A 6,210-nucleotide genomic window follows, 5' to 3' on the forward strand; every position below is an offset into this window, starting at 1 on the left:
TCTACGGCTCCAGTTTTACAAATGCTCGAGGTCCATGCTTCGCTCACTCAAGGATAACTTCTGGAAGGATGGTTCAAGCAAAACAAAGGGCCATACCATTGGCATATCACTTGAGGATGAAGCCATAGTGACTAAGGCAACAACAATAACGTTCCTTAGGTGCAGCCAACACAATTGTCACAGTCAGTGAAGTGCACCAGCAATACAAAATTTAGAGATCAAGTTTCTTGCACTGGCCAGTTTTTTCTCGATGTCTGTAATGAATGGGGCATTAAAGGACATTGGCAACTCATGCACAGGAAATCTAGTTATAAAGGGCAAGCCAGGTCCCAGAACAGATACAACTCCACAACACTGACAGCAAGGGAAACGTTAAGATAGTGCACAATCATAAACATGCCAGCAAACTTAAGAGTCAACCGAGTAAAAGGCAAATGTCAAAGGATGACCAAACTTTCCATTTTGTCAACCTCGCTTAATACAGTATAATGTGATCAGAAGCTTTTACAACCATTAATATCAGTTCATTCAATTCAATTTAATTCAGTTCAATTCAATTCATATCATATGCCCTGAAAAGGCAAGACCACATACCCTAAGAGCTATAATTGACACAGGAGCTAGTGGCAACATAGTACCATCCTGAAAGACATATACCATAGCCATTGGCACTCCATGGTACAGACTACAAGAGCGTATAACAAATTACCAATTCTATGCATTGGTGAATCACACTGCAGTGCCAGTACACAATCTCATCTTAGCTTCTCAATATCCTCTTCCTGTAGATATTAATGGACTGACAGCCAGCAGGCACAGTTTTAATATAGTCACAATTCATGAGATTCAAACTGCGCCCACTACAGACCACATGTAACACAGTCAAATCAGTCAACAATCTCTAAGAGTTTGACTTTGAAGTGAATTATAAGTTAGGTACTAGAATGATTACATTTCACACGCTGAGCCGATTACCCAACCCCTCACAAAGACCGAGGCAGTTTTCTTGATCCAAGTGTTGATGATCTACACTATGAAGTTGAAAATGTTCTCTAGGTTGACCTGTTACACTTTGGCCAGAGCCGTTGTAAACAGTTGCAACAGACAATTGCCACATGTGAGCAACTACAAGTGTTGCAAAAGATCATTATTCAGGAATGGCCTGAGAGTATTAAGGACATCTCTACAATGATTCATTAACTTTGGCCACACAGGGATGAACTGATTACATCACAAATTCTTTTCAAGGGTAAACAAGGCCTCATAACTAAACCACAATGCCAAGATACCATGTCCATGTTACACCAGGGACACTTTCGATGTTCAGCACACAAGGTGGATAGCATGTGAATCTGTGTACTGGGCAGAAGTGGATCAAGATATTGAATCACTCATGAATGCATGTGAGGCACACTAAATGTATCCCCCCCCAGCAACAGAAGGAGCCTCTACATCCGCACGTTTCATCCACTCCTCGGTCCGAAATAACAACAAACCTACTCACCGCACAGGGCATTTAGCTCCTTGTTACAGAATACTTCTTTAAATTTCCAATTGTTCGACTTCTTAACAACACAAGGAGCATGACCATCATTGACACAATGACTACTATTTTCAATTTTTAGTGTCCTGGAATAGAACATGTCTAAAAATGGACCACAATGCACTAACAAACCATTTCAATTTATGTGTATCAAATAGGGACTGACCCATACCACATCATTACCCTACTATCTGTGCTTCACACTCTCTAACAAAACGATTGGTAGACCATATCAAATCAATGGTCCCGTGTCATAGAGACGTACAGCACAGAAATAGACCCTTCGGTCCAACCAGTCCATGCCAAACATAATCCCAAACTAAACTAGTCCCACCTGCCTGCGCTTGGTCCATATCCCACCAAACCTTTTCTATTCATGTGGTTATCCAAATGTCTTTTAAACATTGTAATTGTATCTGCATCCTCCACTTTCTCAGGAAGTTTATTCCACACACGAACCACCCTCTGTGTAAAAAAAATTGCCTCTTATGTCTCTTTTAAATCTCTCTCTTCTCACCTTAAAAATATGCCCCCTTGTCTTGAAATCCCCTATCTGAGAGAAAAGACAACTACCATTAACTCTATTCATACCTCTCAATATTTTATAAACTTCTATCAGATCGTCTCTCAGCCTCCTATGCTTCATGTCAAGAACAAAACAAGAGATGTAGAGGAAAGGATAGCAAAGATGATTCTCGCTAGGAGTGAGAAAGAGAGGGTAGTTGTCATGGGGGACTTCAACTTTCAAATATTGACTGGGAACACTATAGTACGAGCACTATAGATGGGTCAGTTTTTGTCCAGTGTGTGCAGGAGGGCTTCCTGACTCAGTATGTAGACAGGCCAACAAGGGGCGAAGCCACATTAGATTTAGTACTGGGTAATGAGCCAGGCCAGGTGTTAGACTTGGAAGTAGGTGAGTACTTTGGTGATAGCGATCATACTTCTGTTATGTTTACTTTAGAGATAGAAAGGGATAGGTGTATTCTACTGGGCAAGAGTTACAGCTGGGGGAAAGGCAATTACGCTGTGATTAGGCAAAATTTAGGAAGCATAGGACGGGGAAGGAAACTGCAGGGGGTGGGCACATTAGAAAAGTGGAGCTTATTCAAGGAAAAGTTACTGTGTGTGTCCTAGATGAGTATGTACCTGTCAGGCAGGGAGGAAGCTGTAGAGCGTGGGAGCTGTGGTTTACGAAGGGAGTGGAATCTCTGGTCAAGAGGAAGAAGAAGGTTTATGTTGGGATGAGATGTGAAGGCTCAGTTAGGGCGCTTGAGGGTTACAAGGTAGCCAGGAAAGACCTAAAGGGAGAGCTCAGAAGAGCCAGGAGGAGACATGAAAAGTTGTTGGCGGATAGGATCAGGGTAAACCCTGAGGCTTTCTATAGGTATTTAAGGAATAAAAGAATGATGAGAGTAAGATTAGGGCCAATCAAGGATAGTAGTGGGAAGTTGTGCGTGGAGTCAGAGGAGATAGGGGTAGCACTAAATGAATATTTTTCGACAGTATTCACTCTAGAAAATGACAATATTGTCAAGAATACTGAGATACAGGCTACTAGACTGGGGGTGGGATTGAGGTTCACAAGGAAGAGGTATTAGAAATCCTGCAGAGTGGAAAATAGATAAGTCCCCTGGGCCAGGTGGGATTTATCCTAGGATCCTCTGGGAAGCCAGGGAGGAGATTGCTGAGCCTTCGGCATTGATCTTTAAATCGTCATTGTCTAAAGGAATAGTGCCAGAAGACTGGAGGATAGCAAATATGGTTCCCCTATTCAAGAAGGGGAGTAGAGACAACCCTGGTAATTACAGACCAGTGAGCCTTACTTCAGTTGTTGGTAAAGTATTGGAAAAGATTCTAAGAGATAGGATTTATAATCATCTAGAAAATAATAATTTGATTGGGAATAGTCAGCACGGTTTTGTGAAAGGTAGGTCGTGCCTCACAAACCTTATAGATGAGAGTAAACCAGTTGATGTGTGTATGGATTTCAGCAAGGCATTCGATAATATTCCCCACAGTAGGCTATTGTACAAAATGAGGAGGAATGGGATTGTGGGAGATATAGCAGTTTGGCTCAGTAATAGGCTTGCTGAAAGAAGAAGGGTGGTGGTTGATGGGAAATGTTCACCCTGGAGTCCACTTACTAGTGGTGTACTGCAAGGGTCAGTGTTGGGTCCACTGCTGTTTGTCATTTTTATAAATGACCTGGATGAGGGTGTAGAAGGGTGGTTTAGTAAATTTGCAAACAACACTAAGGAGTTGTGGATAGTGATGAAGGGTGTTGTAGGTTACAGAGGGACATAGATAAGCTGCAGAGCTGGGCCTAGAGGTGGCAAATAGAGTTTAATGCGGACAAATGTGAGGTGATTCACTTTGGTCGGAGTAACTGGAATGCAAAGCATTGGGCTAATGGTAAGATTCTTGGTAGTGTAGATGAGCAGAGAGATCTCGGTGTACATGTACACAGATCCTTGAAAGTTGCCACCCAGGTTGAGATGGAAGTTAAGAAGGCATACAGTGTTTTAGCTTTTATTAATAGAGGGATCGAGTTCCAGAACCATGAGGTTATGCTGCAGCTGTACAAAACTCTGGTGCGGCCGCACTTGGAGTATTGTGTACAGTTCTGGTCACTGCATTATAAGAAGGATGTGGAAGCTTTGGAAAGGGTACAGAGGAGATTTACTAGGATGTTGCCTGGTATGGAGGGAAGGTCTTAAGAGGAAAGGCTGAGGGACTTGAGGCTGTTTTTGTTAGAGAGAAGAAAGTTGAGAGGTGACTTAATAGAGACATACAAGATAATCAGAGGGTTAGACAGGGTGGACAGGAAAAATGTTGTCAAGGAGAATACTGAGATACAGGCTACCAGACTAGGTGGGATTGAGGTTCACAAGGTAGAGGTATTAGAAATCCTGCAGAGTGTGAAAATAGATAAGTCCCCTGGGCCGGATGGGATTTATCCTAGGATCCTCTGGGAAGCCAGGGAGGAGATTGCTGAGCATTTGGCATTGATCTTTAAATCGTCATTGTCTACAGGAATAGTGCCAGAAGACTGGAAGATAGCAAATGTGGTTCCCCTGTTCAAGAAGGGGAGTAGAGACAACCTTGGTAATTACAGACCAGTGAGCCTTATTCAGTTGTTGGTAAAGTATTGGAAAAGATTATAAGAGATCGGATTTATAATCATCTAGAAAATAATAATTTGATTAGGAATAGTCAGCACGGTTTTGTGAAAGGTAGGTCGTGGCTCACAAACCTTATAGATGAGAGTAAACCGGTTGATGTGGTGTATATGGATTTCAGCAAGGCATTTGATAAGGTTCCCCACAGTAGGCTATTGTACAAAATGAGGAGGAATGGGATTGTGGGAGATTTAGCAGTTTGGCTCACCCCTTTTTCCAAGTATGGTGACAGCGAGCACGAGGGGGCATAGCTTTAAATTATGGGGTGATAGATATAGGACAGATGTCAGAGGTAGTTTCTTTATTCTGAAAGTAGTAAGGGTATGGAATGCTTTGCCTGCAACGGTAGTAGATTCGCCAACTTTAAGTACATTTAAGTCGTCATTGGACAAGCATATGGACGTACATGGAATAGTGTAAGTTAGATGGGCTTCAAATTGGTATGACAGGTCAGCGCAACATCGAGGGCCAAAGGGCCTGTACTGTGCTGTAATGTTCTGTGTTCTATGTTCTATGTTCTAAGATGTTTGCATTCCGTTCCTGCATTTTCGTGCAATAGATTACCATCTCCAGCACAATTTATGCTAAGAGGAAAAGTGAGAACAACATTGCCCAGCAAAGAATTGTCTAACCGTTTTAAAAGACAGACCATTACTCTTCAAAGACAAAGGAGAATGAAAGAGATACACAGCAAGCAAGCAAGTAAACATTTACCAAACTACACTGGCAGAATGTGGAAAAAACAAATACCAATACTTTGATACCAGCAAAGATTTCTAAAGTATGCAACCAGTCCAGATCATATGAAATCCTTATTGATCATGGGTGCTACATTGCAAAAGAACCAAACTCTGCTCAAACCAGAGTATGACACAGCAATCATGTAGAATTATTATGTTGAAATACATGCCTATGCACAACAACATCCATCTCGTTGGGATCTTTAATCTTTGGGAAAAAGGGGGATTTGGGTTATGTCTCATGTCATTATGTCAGTATCTCATAGTCAACATGTCAGTGTCTCACATTATACTTGAGTGAGATAACTTAAAGCATGACACACTACAAGAAGCTTTCTCTTTTGCAGTAATCAAATAAGTTAATCTGAGCGCAGGTACATTCAGATGTGCCTGCGAATGTAATATTGTATAAATAATTCAACTGCATTAAATGTCCTTTGGAACTTACAATGACACGCTATCCTTGCCTTGTTTCTTACGTTTTGTGGGATAACATAAGCAGTTCTGCATCAGTTAAAATATCCTACTGGAGGAGAAACCCACATCATAAGTCCCTACCATAGTCGCCAAAACATCCCCAGCCCCTCTCAAATATTCCTCCAGCCTTCTTTCCAATGCTACCCTTAGCAACCTCTTTTTAACGCTCCCTACCCCCACTTGTGGATTGTCTCCATCTCTGACCCTTGCCTGTCATTCTCATTCTCTCTATGAGGCCTAGCTAGTGACTTATAAAGTTTTAGCATAA

The 6,210-nt window shown here is 41.8% G+C and overlaps 1 long non-coding RNA gene across 1 annotated transcript in view; it reads left to right on the plus strand.

Moving 5' to 3' along the window:
- Nucleotides 1-5,895, plus strand: part of LOC148146723 (uncharacterized) — a 93,955-nt gene extending 88,060 nt beyond the window's left edge. Inside the window, exon 4 of the long non-coding RNA XR_015760382.1 lies at nucleotides 5,285-5,895. This is a non-coding gene — a long non-coding RNA (uncharacterized LOC148146723). The remainder of the gene's footprint in view (nucleotides 1-5,284) is intronic.
- Nucleotides 5,896-6,210: the final 315 nt, after the last annotated feature.

The sequence above is a fragment of the Chiloscyllium plagiosum genome, unplaced genomic scaffold, assembly GCF_037043375.1.
Source record: "Chiloscyllium plagiosum isolate Xiang-an unplaced genomic scaffold, Cpla_swu_hap1 HiC_scaffold_19, whole genome shotgun sequence".
NCBI classification, from domain to species: domain Eukaryota; kingdom Metazoa; phylum Chordata; class Chondrichthyes; order Orectolobiformes; family Hemiscylliidae; genus Chiloscyllium; species Chiloscyllium plagiosum.